Below are 23240 nucleotides of genomic sequence, written 5' to 3'. Positions count from 1 at the left end.
TTCACTTATTTAAACTAGTTAGAAAACTCAAGTTACAAAATCTGGGCCCAAAAATAAGACAAACAAGGAAATGAGTCTAAAACTGCAAACTTGCTAGACAATTTTGACCTCAAACTAGGAGATGATGATATGTTATTTAACATTACATGAACTGGAGAATGAAACTGGTATTGCAAATGGCAATATAGAGGGATTCTGAAGCAATTTAGTCACTCTATATGACAGGAATATACCCAGTTGTGTTAGACCCAAGGCTTTCCATGAGTATACAACCAGAGAACTTCAGAAACTTTGGAAAACTAATCATAACAATAGGAACAACCTCACACAGACAAAAGGAGAGGCTTTAAAAGAATGGCTGAAGACCAAAATATTATAACATGATCAGGGAGTAAACATAGTTATCCTTCCTGTTGAGAGGCATAAATATGAAATAATGGGACAGCTCTCTGATGCTGCATGCTATGAGACAATTGACAAAGAGACATACCACAGAATGGTAGACATTTTTTGAGAAACGTTGTGCAATGGGAAAGAACAGGGGTTGCTGAAATAGAAAGAGTATGATTATCTTAAAGGTAATTTTCCACAAGTTCCTGTTCTGTACCTATTGACCAAAATTCATAAAGATGTACAGAATCCCCCAGAGAGACTCATTGTATCCTCCAAGAATAGTCTACTGGACAATAGTTCAGAGTTTGTACATCCTTTCATCAGACACTTTTTTACATACTTACCATTTTACATAGGCAATACCAAGGATCTTCTCACCAAAATCGAGGGTCTGCCTTGGGAGAATTGTCACTTACTAATGACCTTAAACATAGCCCTTCGCCATACCACCATTAGACACGAAGAAGGATTAATGGCATGTAAACATTTTTCAAGAGCAAGACCGTTGTATTACTTATCACATACCAACATGGTAATGGAAAGTATTCAATTCTGCTGGGTAATAACATATTTATGTTCAACGCGATCCTGTACAGACAAATGCAAGCAACAGCGATGGGCACTTGTTTTGCCCCAAGTTATATTGGGCTAATGATGGGCTGGTGAGAGGAACAGGTGTCCATGGCTGAAAATCACTAAGAAATTGTTTGAACATATTATCTTATGGCTATGTTATATTGATGGTTTATTTGTTATCTGGCAGGGCACCAAAAACGTGACACTGGAAACTGGAGCAGAATAAGAATGGCTTAAATCTTAGATTTACATCTGACATCAGCAGAGAAAGAAAACTATTCTAGGAAATACTACTAGGATAATAAGCTCGCCACTAGACTGTTCCCTAAACCTACAGTAGTCACCCTGACCCATTAAAATGGAGTATTCCTTTTGGGGAACAGATGAGAGCAAAAAGGAAATGTGGCACTGGGGAATTTTTACAGGAGGAATAGAAATTAAGTGATTTGGGAACAGGAGCTACCCCATGTGGCCAAGGCTACCAAAAGGAGTCTCTATCCTCTTTAAGAATGCAGAACCCAAAGAGGGCAACAGTGAAGAGGAAGTAAGGTTTGTGATCAACTACAATGAGAGTTCAAAGAAAGTTAAGAGAACCTTTTTTTTTTTTAGAATATGTTATAATGTGATGCCACAAGAGACACAGTTAACATAACATCAAACAAGCAGATATCCAATAGACCACCTTATGCAGAGTGAATTTACAAAAAGCTTTTCAGGAAACCTGAGTGGACTTGGATATTTTTTCCCTGTAACAAAACAAGAAGTGTAAGAACAGTGAGACAATTGAAGACAATCCTGTACCATATGGCAATGGCAGTAAGGAGATAACACAATTTACATCTTACAATACAAATTTTGCTGTCCATGTTTTAATATATCGTTGACAGAAATGTTATGTGGGCAGTAAGCTTCATCTGGTTAAAAAACCTATTCTGGAGTATATGCAAGCAAAAGACAAGAACAAACATAATTCATTTGTAAGACGTTTCTCTGAGTTGCATTTTGGCGAGAGAAATCTTTTGAAATATGAAACTGAACACATAACTGCTACTAGAGGTGGCAGCATATGGAGTATGAGGGAGTCAAGACATATAATTGGTTTGGAAAGAAAATCTCCCTTAGAGTTCAATAGCCAAGGGGAGCTTAAAATACATTTGGGTGATTTAATAATTAGGTTATGTAATTCATTTAAGAACATCGTGTGATGTAAACATACTTTCCGTTACAAATTTGTAATATTGCACACACTCTTTTGCACAGAGCGGGATGATGAAGGGACTCTCGTTCGTGAAGTGTGAGGTGGTGCAGCCAGCGGGCTCTCCCCCCCTAACCTTTTCTCCATGATCTGCATATGGTTCACATTGCTACACCAGATAAGACTTTAATTGATATTGCAATGATTGAATAGTATTTGATTTAGTTTGTTTTTTCTTAATAGCCTTTTTAATGATCATGCCTATTTGGTTGAAATTCGATGTAAGAATTGGATGAAATTTTAAATTTTTATTTTGTTGAAAATTTCTTTGAAAAGAATTCTAAGATAAGATCAACAAAGTAGATTCCGTCCTTGGTAATAAGATTTGCCCACTCAGGGTTTATATCCATATGGAAACAGGTATATGATTAGAACTGCTTGGATATAGAGCTCTTAGGTCCAGGTTGGCTCAACAGGACAATATACATAATACTGACTGGATTATCTGTAATACTGCCTGGGTTATGTGGGTCACAGTAGAACAATACCTTTTATCTATGTATGACTATTTCTTTAGTTTATTCATTTATCTTATGTAAGATCAGGGGTGTGTGGGGTGTTACATTCCCTAATAAATGAATTACCTGATAAATAGTTGGGTTCAGTAGCTTTCAGTTGGGTGAGGTGTCGGATTTCAGCAGGAATTATTCCATACGCACAGACAAAAACACACACACACTCTCTCCCTTTGTCTGTTTTGAAAGTCCTAAAAATATCAGTTATTTTATGAAACATAACATTTTCTCTCACTTAGTACTCCCACCAATCCACAAACAATCCTTCCCCTTTCCATTGCCCCTTAGGCCCCTCTCATGTACCCTGCTGGTTGCATGATGTAGTTTAACCTTATAGGCCAGTGTGATTGTCGGAAAATCTGAAGCTCACCCCTCCCCAATCTTACTGACCAAGCTAAGCACCTGTGTAAAATATATAGACATTCCAAGATGGCGTTTATGCAGACACTCACTGTGTTTTGTCTTTCGTTTGCTTTTTGTATTATAGTATGTTTGCACTTTGGAAACACGCCATGTACATGACCAAGGATGAGTCTGTGGCTGAAACGTGTCTTGCCTTGCTTGTTTGTTTAATGAAATTCTGCACCCAAAAAAGTTAGCTGCTTGTTTAATAAATATCTGCACAGAACACCTTGTGTGCATGCTTTTCCTCCTTCAGATGAAGTTTTCCACTGGTTAGAGACCTGCATCCTCCCCCCCCATGGTCAGCCTAAATTCCACTGCACACACCTTTCTGCCAGGCTCTGCACTCACTCCCTGTAGGCGCTCAACCCCTCAGCTGCATTTGGCCTGTGTCCTGACCCCACGCCCAAACCCACCAAACCCCCCTTACTTTTTTAGCATTCATTTCTAGAAAACTATTTAACAGATGTATGTCAAATAACAACAAGCTAATACACTTTGCTTATGCAAAATCTTTTGTCTTTGTCATTTTTTTTACATGTAAGGCAGCAGCATGAACTACTGTGCAACATGGCTTGAAGTAAAAAAAGAAAGTGCTATGACGTGGCCCCCCGTTGACCACATCTTATTGTTATATTTTGCTTTAAGCCATGTTTCACAGCAGCCCGAGCTGCTGTGCAAAATGGCTAAAAATAGCACAGTGTTGGAGGGGTCAAGCAACATGCATTGCGCCACTTTGTAACCCCTTGCGCTACAGTATGCCTGCACCAGGCATAATGTATGCAGGAAGGGGGTTTTCCAGCGCTAAGAGGCCCTAAAAAATGGTGCAGTGAAATTTAACAGATTTCCCTGCGCCATTTTTTCTGTCATTTTTAATGCCTGCTCAGAGCAGGCATTAAAATTACGCACCCATTTTAATCAATGGGCCTCCTTGCACTTTGCTAGACTAACGTAGAAACATTTATTGCTATTGTTCTAGCTACTGCCACGGTGCTGTAACTCGCATCCTAAGGTAACTATAACTCATGCCCCCCGCCATGCACAGCTTTTCCTTCAAATATTTGACTGCTAATGTTTAATTTATTCTTTTAAGGATGTTATAGAAGTTCTCATGACTGCTGTAATATTTGGGGTAATAAGCAGTGGATGGTGAGGGTGCGAGTTACCTTAGAGTGTGAGTTATAATTACTTGAAAGAACTCTAACTATAACTGCTGAACTTCTAAGGTTTTGTACAAGTAATTTCAGGACCTAACTGCAAAGTCCCCGTAACCTTTGGGTTTTTCAGTGAATTTCTAAGGTTTTTTAATTCTATTTCGTAACTCTATCATCCCTGTAACTTTTGTTTTTTTTAGTGAATTTCTACAGTATTTTTAACGTAATGTAATTTTCATTACTGCACATTAATCTAACCACCACCATCCATGGCCTTCCGCTAGGTCCTGTGGGCAACCCCTATAACAACCCAAACCCGCACTGCACATGGCCTTTGGCTGTGCGCAGTGAGGGTTGGCGCAGTCTGTTTCAGTTCCCAGTAACAATCTTAGATCCCACCATCACCATTAATCATTAATTTGTATAAAACACCTCCATGTGGGGACGTAAGGTCATCTATACCTGGGGCAACCTAGGGCATCCTATTTCAAAATGATGTTGATGGTACACAATATAGTCATACCTGCAGTGGATATCTTGGTGCCATTTTGTGGTGAGATACAAGCTTATCTCTCGGGTGTCAGTGAGAGGATGAAATCTAGCTGATTCTAAATAAACATTAAAAAATGTAAATAATGATCCATGGTCCCCTGGGATGATCACAGGAGCAGTCTATAGTCCGGCCACTGCTTGAATATCTTCACCGATCCAATAGGTAAAATGAAGTCCTTAGGACGTAAATTGGATTCTAATCTAAGCATGAAAGAACTGGTTAGTGCCATTAACTGTAATATCTTCTTTGCTATCACCTCTTTTGGAAGGTCTGCTCTAGCCTTCATACATGGTGATAGCCTTATCCCCAATAACTTCCTCAAAATGTCCCCAATGCACCCACCCTTCTAGTATTCACTGCGCCATCTCTTATTTGTCCTCCTGTAGTTGTGGGTAGACAGGCAGACCAAAAAGACTGCAGGCCTTTCCCCAACTTCAAGCCCTTCTACTCATCCTTTTGGGCCATTCCCAAGATTAATTCTTCCACAGTGGATTCCAATATTATGTAAACCATCAGTGAATTTGCTGTAGTTTTCCCTTTAAAGTGTTTGCAGGAAAGCCTCCCAAAGAAAATATATAACATGCTGTCATTTTGAAAATAAAAACATAATTTCAGTTTTAGGTCAGAAACACTTTGGACCAGATTTACTAACTATTAATGCAGCGCAGTGCATCAAGGCAACTTACTTTGCGTTGCATGAAAGGGAGAGAGCAGAAATGCGCCATATCTACTAACACATAGAACACTTCTGCTCTCTCATAGTGCTGGCACAGTTCTGGTAGCCGAGCATCTATGCAGGCACCCTTGCACCACTGAAAGAGGAAATAACGAGGAGAAAAAATGATTTTTCTCTTCGTTATGCCATTCTTTGGGAGGCATTGTAATTTCACTCAGTCCCTGGTTTACAAACCTCTGTAAATCTGGAATTGTGTGAAATCCATGGGTGGATTGACGGGAATGCCCATGTTCCACCCGTGGAACACCTCCCAGAATTAAATTGAAAGCAGTGCAAGGCGTTGCATTGTGTTATATTTCTTTACAGTCTGTACAAGGTGGCGCAAATCATCCCTGGCATGGCTTTGTAAATATCTACTGACATTTTGTGGCGTGGCTGCATCACAAAAGTGACTCTACCATGAAACAAATTGTTAATAAATATAGCCCTTCATGTTGTATCCCAAGGGAGCAACAGTCCTGCAGAAACAGGGACTGCTTTGAAACCATCTATGGTCTCTGCAATGGGGCAACCCGTTTCATATATCATAAAAGTAATCCACTTTACAATCTTCTTATTATGGTGCTCTGCTTCTATTCAAATATTAACATCTTTGTTCATTAAAATCACGGTTGTCTACAGCTGGCACTCACAAGCCCAGTTTAGGAGAACATCTTCCACGTAACCATGTATTTTAACAATATCAAATAGATTCACATAGCTCAGGATTATAGATGCCGTTGTGAAAGATAAGAGTAAAACCAGAGGAGGCACTAGACAAGTAATTGTGGCAGTGCTATCAGATGAAACTGCTGCCATATGCCAAGTGGCAATACAAGTCCTCTACTTGGCAGACATAAACCAAAGTGTTATATTTCACTTGCTGACATGAAAGGCCCAATGTTCTGGAGAAACAACACCTATCCTGATTGTCTGTGAAGCAGAATTAATTTTTTATGCAAGGCAGTTAGACCAGAATTATTCCACAACCAACCACAATAAAGACACCGAACCGTCTAGTTTATTAAACTCTAGGTGAATCTTGTAGTAAACCAAGGTAAATATGTTTAACAATTCTGGACTCTTACTAAAAGTGCCAGTTACTAACTGTGGTAATTCTTGAAGTAGTGCCCCTTACTCCCACTTTTTGTAGTCCCATGTTTCAGGGCCTCCACGTCTCATGTCACTTATCTGGAGGCATCATGGAACTGATGCTTTAATGGCCTTTCTATTGTGGGTGGGGGGTTCACGGTAAAGTAAATGGCAGCAAAAATAGGTAGTGTTAGCTCCACCATAATCGCAGCGGAATGAGGCATCAGGAAGATTGCAGCCGACCTTCTTTGCAGTTCTCTGCATCACTGCCTGACTTCCAGGTGGAGTCCTAACTTAGGCTGAAGCCCTGCATCATCTGCCTTTTCAAAGGAGTTTAATAACCCACTCGCTAGCTGCGCATCTTTCTCGCTCAGGTTACCTTTTGCCTGGATACCTTGTTTCCTTGTGTCGCATTCTTCCTAGACAATCCCGCCCAGAAACTATTAAGATTACTTTGTTTCTAGTTCTGCAAACGTTTGTAACTTGTTTGATGCAATTAATCTGGGGTCCTCTAGTCTCATTTCTTTGCTCAAGGGTGTGTTACTGTTTGTTCTTTCCTAGACTACAAATGGTTTGGCATTCATGGAATTGTTTGCTGTATTTTGCATTCCTGCTTTTTGCCGTTCTAAACTCTTGGCTCCATCAATCCTGTTTTTTGTACCTTTGAAGTACTCTGCACCATAATTTAATTTTTCCACCAAGTGAATTACATCCTCAATGCATTATATTGAATATTGATGCACTGGTTAAGTTTACCTGGAGTCTTCCAACATGCAGCTGATGCCAGGCGTCCTTCACGGTGTTTTTGGGGAGGCAACTATGAAGGATCAGAGTTCCTGTAGACTCAAATCTCCGCCTGGTAGGCTCTGTCCAACCTAGTCAAATAGGAGACTCAACATTTACTAAAAAGAAGAGTAGATCGATGTTTTCCAGTAAGGCCAGTGGGCACAGCACAGACACTTGCTCTTATTTCCGGGTCTATAATTGTTTCCCCAGGCTGCCTGTAGCGCAAACAGGTTTGTCTCCAAAAGCTCCAAATGGCAGGAGCTTAGTGGCTGAGTGATTGAGGGCAGGGCTGCAGCATCAGGTCCTCTTGATGTAAGAGGTCCACTCAGTCAGAAAGATGGAGTAGATCATCTACCAACAATTGGATAAAATCTGAAAAACAGAACCTTTGACCCACAGAAAATCTTCCAGAATCATAACATAACCTCTTGGCTATTTGAATGTGATAGTGACACTGGGAATCAGAGTGAGTATTGTTGTCTGAAATATCATTTGATGTAAATACTGTGTCCTAAATATTGTTAATACAAATATCATCCTATTGGGTGTAGATTTTCTACTAACTTCAGTGGGGTGATAATTTTGTAAACAATGTGTAGGACATAATATGTATGTCAGGCAATATTCTGACTAGGATATTCTGTACAACACTAGAGTGAGAGGAAGTGACTCAACCTTGTACGTATGTATGTATGTATGTATGTATGTATGTATGTATGTATGTATGAATTTATGAATGTGGTATTTATATAGTGTGAACATAGCCAAATAGCAGCGGATCACTGTACAGGCTCAAACGCAAAAACACAATCTTGCAAGATGAGGGCTAGCTGGTTTGTGAGCTGTTATTGTGTCATGATGTAGTGTCCTTTAAAGAGGTGTGTATTCAGCTGTTTCTTAAATTGGAGCAGGGTTGTGGCAGTCCGGATGGATAGAGGGATGTTGGTCCAGATCGAGGGTGCTAGATGCAGAAGGCCTGTTGTCTTGTTTTTTAACTTTTTGCAAGTCTTCATCTCCAGTCTGATGCTGTTTTTCTGGGTGCTTTTCATTTTGAAAGTCTCCATCCCCAGTCGGATGGTGTCTTGGCTGCAGGTGTGCACAGTGCCATTGGCACATACACAGTGGTGCCGGCCATGATGTCAGACCAATCTGGCAGCAACACATCTCTTAGGGACACATGCCCAATCAGGATGCAAAGACAGTAGACTAAATGCAAAAACATCCACTCTCTGATCAGAAGGGAGACCATTCGACTGTCAGAAGCCAGTCATGATGATTGCAAGCAAACCAGCTGATACTAGAAGGACCCTAACCAACAGAGGTCCTGACCTAGAGCATTTCAAAGGTCATGAACCAGTCACTGCTGTTGCGATTGAGCAACTCCTGCCTATTGCCTTAAATCATAATTTTGATGTTGTCTTGGAGGACTGCAGGGGTGGCTGGAAGACTTTTGGTGTTATGTAGATATTCTCCAACAGCAGCAAGTTCATGTGGACGATGGGATCCGCTGAAGAACAGAGGTCATACAACTGTTGAGAGGTTTCCTCAAGGCCCATGGTGATCTCTCGAGCTCTGTTTCAAGGAATCAATAGTGACCAACATCTGAGGCTTTCAAAGAGAAACAAGTCAAGAAGTTATTTATCTGAGCCATTACAACAGGTGCAGTAGGACACAATCCAAATACGTAACTGAGCCTGTGATACCTCCTGCACACATGTATGGGTTTCCATGTCACAAAAGTGTGAGCTGGTTTGATGGGAATGACTTTCTCCTTCTCTGAGAGGACTGGGAGTGAAGAAGAAAGCCAACCCCATCAAGTCTCTAGCAGCATTGTAATGAAAAAAGCCTTTAAATTGAGCTGACACTGTTCTCTGGTTCACCAACTGCACAACTGCAATTAAAGGCCACGATTGGGAGCTATCGCTCATTAAACAAGAAATATACATTGAAGTAAATTGCACCTCATGCGTAAATGGGTCACCTCATTGGCAATCCCTTTGAAGGAAATGCTAGTGGACAAGCTCAACCAGTAGCGGGTACTCCTTCCCATGAATAATATGTGCTGGACCTTCCTAGCCCTCCTAGACTGTCTTTCTAGATATATCGCATTAATGTAATCACTCATCAGTAGCACTAATAAATATCCAGATGCATCCTGAGACAGCATTGAGCTTCTTGTAAACCACAAAGAACCTGGAATCAACCCCTACCCCCCTAAATTTCCTGATATCAGTGGGCTCAATTTCTTTGGTCCCCAACAACAAAGCTTTTTGGGAGACTGGGTGGAGGTGGGGGAGAACAGATAGGAGCAAATGATGACACTGGACACCAGAACCTGCTTCCTACCATGGTAATCCCCAAAATCCACACTGGTAGATGTAAGGAAATTTGCCCCGTTCATCGCAAGGATACATGAAATGCTCCACTTAAAGGTGCGCCAAACCTCTTTTCTTAGCTTAACATTGTGCAAAAGGGTCCTTCAATAGGCTTGCTGGCTGGTTGAAGCAGGTTGTAAGCTATAAAAGGCTTTGGTTTCCACTTGAAAAACTGTTCATTGGTTAGCAGAGCAGAGTGTTTACCATGGAACTGAATGTGTAGAACTTTTCTTATTCATACTGGGAATGGTAAGATCACTTAAAGCAGGCTTGAAGCTGCATATGTGAGCTCAGATGAACACCCTTTGAAGTTGTGTTAACACACCACAGGGTTGAAAGGATCAGAAGGATGTCTACATTTATTAGGAACCACCTGAAATTGTGACTTGCCATCATAGTGGAGGGCACCCTAGAAATTCACTACAGATAATTTTCTTGATTTTGCAAGGTTGCTGAATGGTGTCTGAAGTGACTTGGTGTAGACGGATGGATAACCTTAGTATAATGTTCCAATGTGTCAAGACACTGTGGGGGTCATTACGACCCTGGCGGCCGGCGGTAAGGTGGCGGTAACACCGCCAACAGGCTGGCGGTGTTCCGCCAGGAATTATGACCGTGGCGGAATTGCCACGGCCATACCACCGGCCCCTCCAATATCCCGCCAGGATTCCGCCTGGCGGTCATAATCCCCAGGGCAGCGGAGCAAGCACCGCTGCCCTGGGGATTATGAGTCCCCGACCGCCAGCCTGTCCGTGGCAGTAGACACCGCCATTGAAAGGCTGGCAGTAAGGGGACTTGGGTTGCCCCTGGGGGCCCCTGCACTGCCCATGCACTTGGCATGGGCAGTGCAGGGGCCCCCAGGCATAGCCCCGTCGCCCATTTCACTGCCCGAATTTCGGGCAGTGAAATGCGCGACAGGTGCTACTGCACCCGCTGCACATCAGCATTGCCGCCGGCTCTATTACGAGCCGGCAGCAATGTTGATGTGACATTTCCGCTGGGCCAGCGGACGTTAACACTGTTACCGTCCACTGGCCCAGCGGAAATATCATAATAGGGAGCCAGGAATACCGCCGGCAATGGCGGTATTCTGTCTCCCATGGCCTCGGCGGTCTTTTTACAAGACCTCCGAGGTCGTAATGACCCCGTGTGTGTCCTTGTACAATGGCACAGAGGAAAAGGACATACAGCTCCCACTTTTGCCTTGAGTTGTTACAACCAGAGAGGAATGGCCTAGACAATAAGACCCTCATTTTGAACATGGTTGGCCGAACCGCCATATTATGGACATGGTGACGGCCGCCATCCACCGCCAGGCTCCCGCCATCAGGCAGCCTGGCGGCGGGTTGAAACACCATCCGCCAGGGTAGCTGTGCTACCCTGCGGATTATGTTTCATTTCCCGCCAGCCTTTTCCTGGCGGGATATCCTGCCAGGAAAAGGCTGGCGGAGGGGGTGCCCCTGCACTGCCCATGCACTTTGCAAGGACAGTGCAGGGGCCCCGGTGCAGAGCCCGTCGTGCAGGTCACTGCCTGATCTGCACGACGGGTGCAACTGCACCTGCCGCACAGAGGCATTGACGGAGGCTCCATGTGGAGCCGCCGTCAATGTCCCGGCCAAGCCTTTCTGTGAGCCGGCAGGCGGAAACAATGTTTCCGCCTGCCGGCTCTCCTAAAGGTTCATTATCTGGCCAGCGAGGTTCCGGGTTGTTTCCGCCGTGTTCATAATAACCCCTAAGCTTCTGCACTAATGTGCTTGGATGGCACTGTCTTGTCTCTGGAATTCATTTTCCAATTTGCTAAGGGGTTGTTCTGGGCCCTCTGTCATATTTCCTTTCACCCCATAGCACACTGAATTCCAAAGGTATCCCACGTCGGACTGGAGCTGTGGATGGAAGTACTGGACATAGCACCTTGGTCTATGGTGGGAGCAGACAGTAGAGTTTGGTGACAGTTCATTGCTCACTGCGGTATTTTAGGATTGCAATTTATGAACTGGGACAAAAGCAGTAACCCACTGAGCTATTACAGAATATACAATTCTGTGATCTGCATGTTACATTTGCTTTGCAGCAGGCATATTAACACTCTGCAGTACTTTCTGACTAGTCACAACTGTCACTAGCCAACCCTCCACCTCTATCCTGCAGGTACATTAATCACCAGAGGTATCCTGACGGGAGCTCTGCAGCAGGAACTTTTAAACCAATAATATATTTCAGAAATACAGCAGTCACTGAGCTCGGCACCTGGTGCGGTAGCACCAGTGGCACTGCCCTAAATCAGCACAACACTGGCCCTTAGATAATACAGTAATTGCAAGGTGGTTGGCAATTTTATCACACGGGTACAGTAAAAATCGCACAGAATTTCACCATGCAGTACATTCTCCCACTATGTGGTAATTTAAGAATGTTTAAGCTGAACAAAAAAATAAGTACTATTTCATTAATTGAAAATCTATCAGTTCAACTCATTTGATCAGAGCACATTCAACTCATTTCACTAGAGCCCTTAATCAATGCATATATTTCATTTATTAATAAACAAGTATTGACAAATCCAATAGGCTTGACTCTTAAGTAGCACAAGTACACAGGCCCCCAGACACACAACACCTACAAACACATTAATGCAGAAAGTATCTGTTTATTGTTCTTGCTAACAATTGCTTGCGTGCAAAACAATTACTGTGATGCAACCGGGGGTGCAACCCTCAGATTCCTGCCTTGACGGGTATGGTATATTGATTTGTGATCACATTTGCATCACTTACTTATTACTGCACATTACTGCTTCTGTTTCAGTCTGCTCTCTGTTTAGGCAACACCAGTGCTTGAAATGGAAAATATAAAGTGCAGGTACTCTGTGCTAGAGTACCCGCTTGTTTCTGAGAAGTGCCGGTACTCCCCAATTAAAAGTATTACGTTTTCCTTGAGATGTGCCGGTACTCTCCCGCTCAAAATAGAAAAGTGCCGGTACGCAGTACCGGACAGTACCGGCCCATTTAAAGCACTGGGCAACACCCTGTTCCTAGAAGCAGCAGAGGCCAGCAATGAAAGCGACAGATATAGTACATAAGAAGAACTCCATTCCCGATCAACGATGATAGCATACCTCTCTTTCTTTTCATTAACCGCATAGCAATTCCACATAATAACCGTCCTAGCTCCTTCTTCTATGGCATATGCAATGTTTTGCCCTTAATGAGCAATTGCCATTAAGCCAGATCTAAAAATTTTGAGGATCCGGAAGACAAAAATATAGCAAGGTGACCGTTTCTTGTCCTTTCTCCTTGCAGCTATCATTTGCATTCAGTGTTCGCTCCTTAACTGTGCTCCTCACCCTCTGTTCCCAAGGGGAGCTACTCATTGGAAGATATTTCTTGGAAGAGATATATTTCTTAGTGTTCCACAAAGCTTATCTGATGACCCATGTCAGATAACAAAGGACAACACATGATGCACTCAAGTCCAGCCTACGTAGACATCTCCATTTGATGGTGACAAGCTTGGCAAATCCCAAGTAGGGCAAACTAGGTACAGTGAGTCCCAGCAAAATCTATTGTTTGAACAACTTTATAACCACGGCCATTGAAAAAACAAAATAATACATTTTATTTCTAGCTCAGTTGGAGCATAAGTTATTCCAATTGGTGCACAGCTAAAAAAGCAATCAAAATATGCTCCTAGATGACTAATTCATCTGACTAAAATTGACTCACTGATAAATAGCAGGGAATCAGTTTATAAATAGTCATTTTTTCTTTCTAAATGTTTTGTTACAAATCAAATAAATGCAATATATGAATATATTTTCTAATATTATTTGTTTTCTTGAAAAAGAAAAACATATACAATGCACATGTGAAATGATGTGCACTCCTTACAATAGATATATTGTCCCTTTGAGTTTCTTGACATGTTTTATTAAGTCTTTGCTAGATACTTATTGAATTTAATGTCATTGGATTTTGATTTTGATTTAAATAATACTTTCATGATTAATTGAATGTGTTTTTTTTCCATTGGTACTGATATTTCTCTAAAATAAATTTGAGTTACAATAATGCAAGCACAGCTTCTGTCAAGGGCCCCTGTTAGACTAAAACGTCAGTTAGCACAACTTTGAGCCCAATAGAAGATGAACCTAGAGATGTATGCTGATGACACCCAAACCTTTTATCATTGCTACGTAGTTGAAGCATGTGTTCTGCATGAATTAAACCTTCCTTTGCTTGGAGATAGCCATGACTTAGGTGATGTTGTTTGGGACAGTTGCATAGGACACGTTATTTGACCTCCAAATTGAGAATCATTTCTGGCGAAAACTGCACGTGTTAAATACTTAGGAATCCCATTTGTAGTGCTTAATCTGAGCCAGTGGCTGCAGGTGGAACTGGGAACTCATTTTTACAGACCAACACTTATTTTCCTTCATCCCACTTTGACCCAGAGCAAAACAGTGAAAAATGTATAAGGAGGAAAGAAAGAGGAAGAGAAACACGGAAAAAGTGTGACAAAGGAGAAAGGAGGAACCTGATAGAGTCAGATAAAGTGGCAGGAAGTGTCTGGTGGGGGTTTAAAGAGGCATAAGGTGCAGTCAAAACTATGAAGCCTTGGTATGTGGTACACCAAAACTGAGGACCGCTCGTTGTGTGCTTCTGAGAAAATCTTGAGCCCCAGCACTTAGGGCCAGATGTACGAAGGGTTTTGCGACTCGCAAACGGCAAAAAACGCCGTTTGCGAGGCGCAAAAGCCTCTCCGCTATGAAGAAATGCATTTTGCGAGTCGGATCCGACTCGCAAAATGCATTTCCGACTTGCAAATAGGAAGGGGTGTTCCCTTCCTATTTGCGACTCGCATTGCTATGCAATTTCATTTGCGACCGCGAAAGCGTCGCAAATGAAATCGCAGTTACCATCCACTTGAAGTGGATGGAAACCCAGTCGCAAACGGGAAGAGGTCCCCAGGGGACCCCTTCACCTTTGTGAATGGAAACAAAAATAATTTTTCAGAGAAGGTAGTGGTTCTATGGACCACTGCCTGCTCTGAAAAATACCGAAACAAAAGGTTTCGTTTTTTTTTCTAAGTGCAGCTCGTTTTCCTTTAAGGAAAACGGGCTGCAGATAGGAAAAAAAAAAACCTGCTTTATTAAAAAGCAGTAACGGACATGGTGGTCTGCTGTCTCCAGCAGGCCACCATCCCCGTGAGTGGCCATACTCGCAATGGGGTCGCAAACTGTAACCCACCTCATTAATATTAATGAGGTGGGTCTTTGCGACCCCATTGCGAGTCGCAGAAGGTGTCTGAGACACCTTTCTGCATACCAAATTGCGACTTGCAATTTGCGAGTCGCACGGACTCGCAAATTGCAAGTCGCAATTTGCTTCTTTCCTACATCTGGCCCTTACTCTTTTACAAATTATGCACTGTCTATTTGATTCGGAACTCTCTTTTATCCCCTATTTGAAGGCAGTGATACAGAGCACCAGCTCCTCCATATGGACCATCATGTTGAATTGCCCGGGGCCACGTTGATGCTAAACCTTTTTTCTTTAACCAATTTTGTAAATTTCTGATACATACTTACAGGCCATCGATATTACTGCTTTGCATCTCATACAATGAGTTATCACACTGCACAAGAGGCGACAACATACATATGCGTCATTGGTAAGACAGGAGTCGCTGAACGTAACTTGAATGTCAAACAAAAATGGAAATGGAAGTATCTTGCCAAATGGTGGTAAAGGGAATACAGACAAGCACATTGCATCACTTGAAAGAAGGTGAAGTACATCGGTCTACCGCATTAATATCATACTATAATTGGCAGGGTACATATACAGTTACACTACATAAGCTTCAGCAGCTCATTTCTGTCATCTTGTGAGGCTGGATTAGTCGTCGCCTATAAGCCCTGCAGCAGAGGATAGGAATGCGACTCTGGAATGGGGGCTCTAGAGGGGGCCAAAGTTCTTGCCAGGCTAGGCGGGTTACAGTTTAGACTAGCTATAGCGTAACTGTTAGGACTGCATTCACTCTCGCTAAGAATGAAATTCCTGCATGCACATGTCACAGCCACTCGCTATTGGGACTTTGCACAACCCTCTCGCTTCTTCCTTCCTAAGTATTGTCCCAGCTTTACCCCATTTCAGCAATGCAGCACACTAATGAGAAAGTGTTGGGAGCGTAGGTGACTTCCAATTCGTAGCAACGGCTCATCTACTTATGATTAGCGCAAAGTCAATAAATCGGTTAGTTACTGTCACTCACTTGGTGTGGTGAAAGAGGCCCAATAGGGCACTTCCTGCAGTGTGTACATCTGTACACTTGGTCAATTCTACGAGAGTCTCCTTTATTTGATGCCAAAGTCGGCCCGAATCTGGGCAGGACCAGAACACGTGTATCATATTGGCAACCGGATTACAACAGTGGGGGCATTGTAAAGGGGATCCAAACATTTTGTATAGTGTATCTGGTGTAAGGTAGCCCCTATGCAATATATTGTATTGTATATATTGAGGCTTAACATTCCTCAACACTTTTTTATGAGATATCAGTACTCTGTCCCATTCTTTATCCAGGAATTCTCTGCCCACATCCTGCTCCCAGCTACCATGTATCGGCTGTAGGGGGTCTTGAGTCATGTACATAAATGCCTGGGTGAACCAGGTAATTAGGCGCTTTCAACTGCACATAACATGTAAGGCGTGTACTAATGGGTGAGTTTGTGGTTCCAAATCTGTTATCTGTCATAGGTCAGCCAATGTGGTGAGGAGTCTAGTGTGTGCTATGAAGTGACCCCCGGATATACCCCCACCAGTGTGTAAGTGGTCAAAGGATCCAAGCACCTTATCACTGAATAGAGCTCCCACTGTGTTAATCCCTGCTGCGTTCCATCATTGAAGACCATTAGTCTAATTTCTGGGGAATAAATCTGGAATGGGGGCATAATTCTGATACTTCATCTGTAGCTTGCGTGGACTACTGTCAGTAATGTACTATAGTGTGAGGGTGACGAGGCTGACAGGAGAGAGGTTTCCTGGACCATACCCTGCTAGCCACCGGGGCAGCCACGAAAGTTGCTCTACCAAATAATAATGTTCGGAATTGGGGGCTCCCAACCCCCCTTTCTCAATTGGGAGTTGCAATTTGCACAGCGCCACCCAACATTTGCCTTTGTTCCAAAGAAAGGTACCCAACACAGCATGAAGCATACAGAAGACCTTCCTGGTGATAAATAGTGGGAGATTATGAAAGTAATAATACAAGAGCCGCGGGAGAGTAACCATTTTAGACAATGGAATTCTACCTTGGACTGTGAGTGGAAGGGTGCTCCAGAAAGCCATCTGAGAGAGTAAAATTGTAATAGCTCTTGTGTGGTTACCATCCTGCCGATCTTGTGTGTTATGGTAGATGTTTATTCCTAAGTAGCGAAAGATATTGGGCTCTCATCTAATTACTGGTGAATCCACTAGCAGCTGCTGTGGAGGGCAATGTGGGGGTAAGGGATACAAGAAGGACTTAGACCACTTTACCCCCAGTCCCGATGCTGCTCGGAATTCAGATAGGATCTCAGTTATGGTAGTGATGGTAGTTATACCACTCCTAATGTTGCAGATATAAATCAGCATGTCGTCCGCATATAATGAAGTGACGTGCAGGGTTCTTTCCAAGGTGATCCCCCAATCTCCACCCCGCTGCAGACATTTCTGAGCTCCCGGCTCCATAGCCAAGGCGAAGAGCAGGGAGGATAGGGGACATCCCTGACTTGTACCTCTCTTCACTGGGAAAGAAGGGGAAATACACTGTCTGACATTCACTTGGGCTATGGGATCCCCTTATAAGATTCAGATAAGGTTATGCAGGCGGCAGTGATGTCAAAGGCTGCTATGGTGGATACTATATAGTTCCAGGCCAGTGTATCACATGCTTTTTCAAGATCTATAACTAGACGCGCAGCATATGGCCGTTGGACTGGAGCCCACTCCATTATTCTATGCAGTCTGTGGATATTGACCACTGTGGATCTGTCGGGGACAAAACCATTCTGGTCTATGTGTATCAGTCATGGCATCTGGACTAGTAACCTGGAGGCAATAATTTTGCCCAGGATTTTATAACCTGATCCAAGCATTGAGAGGGGGCAGTAGAAAGCTAGTTACTGCGGGTTTTCGCCCAGTTTGGGAAAGGATATTAGTCGGGATTCCCGCATAGATGGGGGGAGTCTACCTTCCTGCAACGCAGTTTGATAAACCTCTAGTAATTTGGGAGCTAACATCAGCAAGTAGGTTTTATAAAACTCAAAAGGGTACCCATCTAACCCCAAGGTTTTTCCTGTGGCTGACTCCCTTAACGCCATAAACATATATTTGGGGTCATAACGGGAGCATTAAGGTCCTCTACCCTGGAGGGGGTGCAGTGTTGGCAGGGTCACTCCCTGAAGGAAGGCCCATATCTTCTGGGTTTTTATCTAGTGGCGGGAGGTTGTACAGGCTTCTGTAACAAGCAGTGAAGGCATTATGGATGTCTACTTGATTGGTAAGCAGGCACGTCGGGGATATCCTAATCACTGTGATAGATGGACTTGGGGCTGAGCTACGCAACAACCGTGCCAGCAGATGCCCCTATTTGTTCCCCGTGGCATGCATCCTCACCTGATATGCTTTCAAGTCAAGGCCTCGGAGTTGCTCTATTAAGAAAGCATGCGTCTCAGTGGCAGCAAGTAATTGTCGTTTTCCCTCAGGGGAAGCATGGGATTAGAGTCCCATCTCTCTAAATTCGGTTTCTAAGTGCGTTAGCTCCCTGTGCATTGTTGCTCAAATCCCCACCTATAATCCATGAAAGATGTGCCCACTTAACCAAAACAGTTGATAGTCGTGTGAAGAATTTGATAGACGTTGTGGGCGTAGGCACTGCCCAGCAGCACAGGCCTACCATCTGGGGACCCTTCTACAACAACATATCGACCGTCTGGATCTATAGAATGCCAATAGAATGAAATGGGACACCCACACGGATCCAAACCATGGCTCCGTGTGCAAACCTGGAATATCTGGTGCAGTAGCATTGTCCTTGCCACCTGTGCTGCAGCTTGGTGTCCTCACCCCCAGCTATGTGTGTTTCCTGCAATAGCACTATCTGTGCTCCACAGCCAGCCTGTTACTGTTGTACTGCATGTGGCTTATGAATAGTTCCCAAACTGTAGACGTTCCAAGTCACTACTCTAATTTCTGCCATTTGATTACAATAGTGAGGAAGGGAACAGGGAGAAACGCCATTCCCTGTTGCTGATCTGAATCTAATCTTGTGCTCATGCATCCTATGCAACTTCCTTGAACTTTATTATAGCCACAACTGATACCCACAACTCCCATCCAAGGGTGGTCCTGAAAGGCAGGATACGCCCAAACCATGAATGTATAGTCCCAAAAGGTGGAGTCTCCATTTTGCCCAGTGGCGTGGGCCATGGGCACCTCGGAGCAGGTTGGGGGGTGGTAAGTGGCCTGCAGAGTGTGAAGTTCAAGTGATTCAGCAGCAAAGAAGTAATACCCTGTGCTTGTGCCGCCTGACTCAATGCATAGTGTGTAACAGGATGGAATGCCCCATCTCGAACATAAAGGCCCATATTTATACTTTTTTAGTGCCACATTTGCACCGCATTTTGATGCCAAAGCGATGCAAACGTACAAAATAAGGTTGTATTTTGTACGTTTGTGCCGCTTTTGCATCAAAATATGACGCACATGCAGTGCTAAAAAAGTATAAATATGGGCCAAAGTTCCATCAATCGTACTCAGCAGGATCAGCAGTCCGAAGGGAGGGGGAATATAGGTGTGACATGTGTATAGGCGAACAGTACCTTACTAAATCAGTGTATCTGCTGTTCGTGGGGTGACCTCTGGCAGGATGTCAGCTGGAATCTTGCTTGCAAAGGACTCTGACTCAGACTCGGTGAGCCATCTGCTACTGACCTGCGATATGATCGGACCCCCTCCATCCATAGTGCAGTTGTGACTGACAGGCCTGCCTTTACTCCATACGTGCCTGGGCTGCGATGGGAGCACCTTTCACTTTGTCTGTGTCAGACTCTTTTGGGCTTTTCCAGCCACGCTTATTTCTTCTTGGCTGTTTAGCATAGGCTTTCGGTGGTTACGATGTGGATGCCTCGTACCTGAGGTATTCCACCCAGCCCTAGGCATCCATGGATTCAGTAAAATAGAATCTGGTACGATTGGCTATAAACTTAAGTCTGGCTGGGAATACCAAGCAGTATGTTAAACCGGCCTAGAGCAGGCATTTCTTGACTCCTGTGAAAGAGGACCGCTGATGCTGGACCACAGCTGTGTAATCCAGGAACAAGTAGATGCAGGTGTTCTCATATAGGAGCGGTGTTGCTACTTGTGTCTTCTGTAATTTAGAAGGCGGACCAGTGCTGGTCTGGAAGGTGCTCCAGCTGATGGCTTATCGGCTGGAACTCTGTGCACATGTTCCTCAATGCAATGCGGGGATGAATTGCCTGCTCCCACAGTTTGGGGCATGCAGGTCTCGAAAAAATGGATGGGATCTAGTCCGTCTGCCCCCGCTGGAAATCTCACTATTCGGAGATTGTTCTGCTGGGAACGGCCCTCCGAATCCTCTGCTGGATGCTCCAATTCCCGACCCGTGGCTGTGAGGGACCTGACTTGCCCCTCTAGGTCCTTTAGCGATGGTTGCAAGTCTGTGAGCTCACTTTCCATACATGCTACTCTGGCGGACAAATTCTTCTGGTCCTCTTGCAGTAGGCCGACCTCCACCGCCACAGCATCCACTCTGCTACACAAGTCCTGCCTAGTTGCCGTGATGGTGTCCAGGATTTTGTCAAGCTTTCCATCGTGAAGGGTGGGGGCTGGGTTCTCCACCAAATGCTGTGTCCCTAGGGAAACCGGAAACCCAGCTGCCTGGGCTCTGGTGGGCCGGCGTTGAGTCCCCCTCTTCTTCCCATTGTACTGATGCAGTCAGCGATGAGTTTGAGGGCTTCAAATATTGTTTGCCCATCCGTCTGTGCTTCCTGGCCACCTGAGTAGTAGGGCTCTGCTGGTGGCACGGGCAGCTGACCGCAGGGTGACACAGTCCACAAGGGCCGCAGGGTGGATCTTCGCCAGATAGTATAGGTGGACATTCAAGCAACGGTTGAGGCTAGGTAGCTTTGCCACTTACCCATGACCAGTTACCAGTGATAGGCAAGGAAGTACTCCTGTCAGGGCTTGATATAATGTAGTATATGTCAGTGAGCGAAAGGTCTTTTCAGCAGAAGTTAGTGGCTAGGTAACACGGCCTCTTCCGTGTGCCCACACGGCAGGCTGAAGCCATGGGAGAGACCTCCACAGGTGTGTTATGGAGCGGAGAGGGTGGGTGCCTTGCGTGGTGTGCCACCAGCAAGGTAAAGTCAACTGTTATGTGGGCCACTGGGGAAGTTGGCAACAGTCAAGGACCATAGCCCAATGAGATCCTTATGGCCCAGTGTTGCATCGCATGGTTAGTCGCCAGGAGCATTATTGGCAGGCAAGCTGATCTCAGGCAGAGCATGGCTGCGCGCACCCCTGGCCGGTGTGCAGGCACTCCACTTACTGCATCCATCCTGGGCCCACCTCGGCTCTCTCCCATCCATCTGTGCGCCATCATGACAGCCTCTTTGATGCCATGGGAGAGGGAACAAGCACAACAGCAACGGTTATGTCACCTCCCTCCAGGAGGCTTGATGGTATGCAGCCAGTCGCGCCAACACTGATCACCCTCTACATCAAGGTAGGGCCAGCAGATAAGGCCCTCCAAGCAATTACTGTCATCCCGCTCAGGGACTCCTGCTACCATGCCAGTCATGGTCGCAGACCACCTCCACTCGAGCAGCCACAGGGGGCGACTCACATCCTCTCAACAGCCACCATCTCCATCCATGAGTAGAGGGGCAGGCCACCTCTGCCTCCTTGGATCCCACAAAGGAGTCCTGCCAGCCTGCTGCGGCCGGCACCTCGAGAGAGTAGTCAGTGCAGCACCAATTAGGCTGTTCAGGTGACCCTCCCTTTGGGCCCCACTGCCCCACCACACTGCCCCACCGACTGTCTGCCTGTCCGATCTCAAGCCAGGCAGCGGGAGCTTATTTGCTTAGATGCCACCAGCCATCTTCTGGCGCCAAACCACCCTCGTTGATGCTACACTTTGATTATTGCAATATATTTTACACCAGCCTCCTGAAGCAAGTAATCACTAGGCTGAAAAGGCTCCAAACCCAACCTTTCAGAATGTGCCTGAACCTATAGTCATTCAAACTGGCTTTGAAAGTTCTTTACATGCAATGTTTGAATTGAAAGTCATCTCTGCTGTGCACAAAGCATAGTGTTCCACACAGGCACATATGATCATCAACTGCACGCTGATCTCACAAAGAGCCTTCAGATGGTTGAAACACAAAAGAAAGAGCCTTGGGGTGCCTGGAGGCCAAACTTGAGATTGTAACTTAGCTATAGTCACATTAGAAAGAATCTGAACATAGAGCTATTCTTCACTGTGTATATCTCAATTAACCTGCCAAGTGGCTTACAACAAAACTGGCAGGCCTGGGTAACCTCCTCCTTCACTCAGTGTCAGCCTCCACATATGTCAAGAAGGCGTGCGGGGGGGTCAGAAGGGACAAATAAAAATAATAAAATAAACCACTTAACTTGCGCCGCCTGTCTCACGTCGCCATCTCCTGCCGCCTCAATCCTCTTTTGGTGACCAAGCATTCGGTGGGACACCAGCACAGGCTCCCCACCAATCCTAGCGCTGCTTACATCCTAAACATAGCATGTAAGCAGCGACAGGATTGGTCTGAGCGGCAGTCACTGCCGCTCAGACACAAGTCTGGGGTCTGTGCAGTTTCTCAAGCCCAGCTGTATATACTTGAGAAACTGCGCAGACCCCAGGCTTGTGTCTGAGCACAAGCCTGGGTTCTGTATATACAGCTGGGCTGGAGAACCCTAAGTGCGCATGTGTGTTTGGCTGGCCTGAAACAGCTGGCCAAACACACTTGTGCACTCAGTGCACTCTCCCACCACCTCCCTGTGGCCCAGCCCTGCTCCTCCCCTGTACTGCTGGCTGAGCCAGCAGATGAAAAATGAAAAACAAAACAATAGTAAGCTATCGTTTTATTTTTCATCTGCTGGCTCATCCGGGGGGTCGATGCTCCTCCACCAGTGCGGCAGAGCCGCCCCTGCCCTCACTTTACATTTTACTTATCTTGTGTAGTGCACCAAAGTAACAGTAAGGCTAAAAGCAGCCCTCTATAAAACCCTTCAATCACTAACAAAATAAGTAAGAAGTACAATGACGACCCTACTCATATCACAGTTTACATTACAACTTACCACTTCTTGTCTGAATACTACACCGCTGGTAGATTC

The sequence above is a fragment of the Pleurodeles waltl genome, chromosome 6 (assembly GCF_031143425.1).
Source record: "Pleurodeles waltl isolate 20211129_DDA chromosome 6, aPleWal1.hap1.20221129, whole genome shotgun sequence".
Lineage (NCBI taxonomy): Eukaryota > Metazoa > Chordata > Amphibia > Caudata > Salamandridae > Pleurodeles > Pleurodeles waltl.
Note: the sequence above shows the minus strand (reverse complement) of the source record.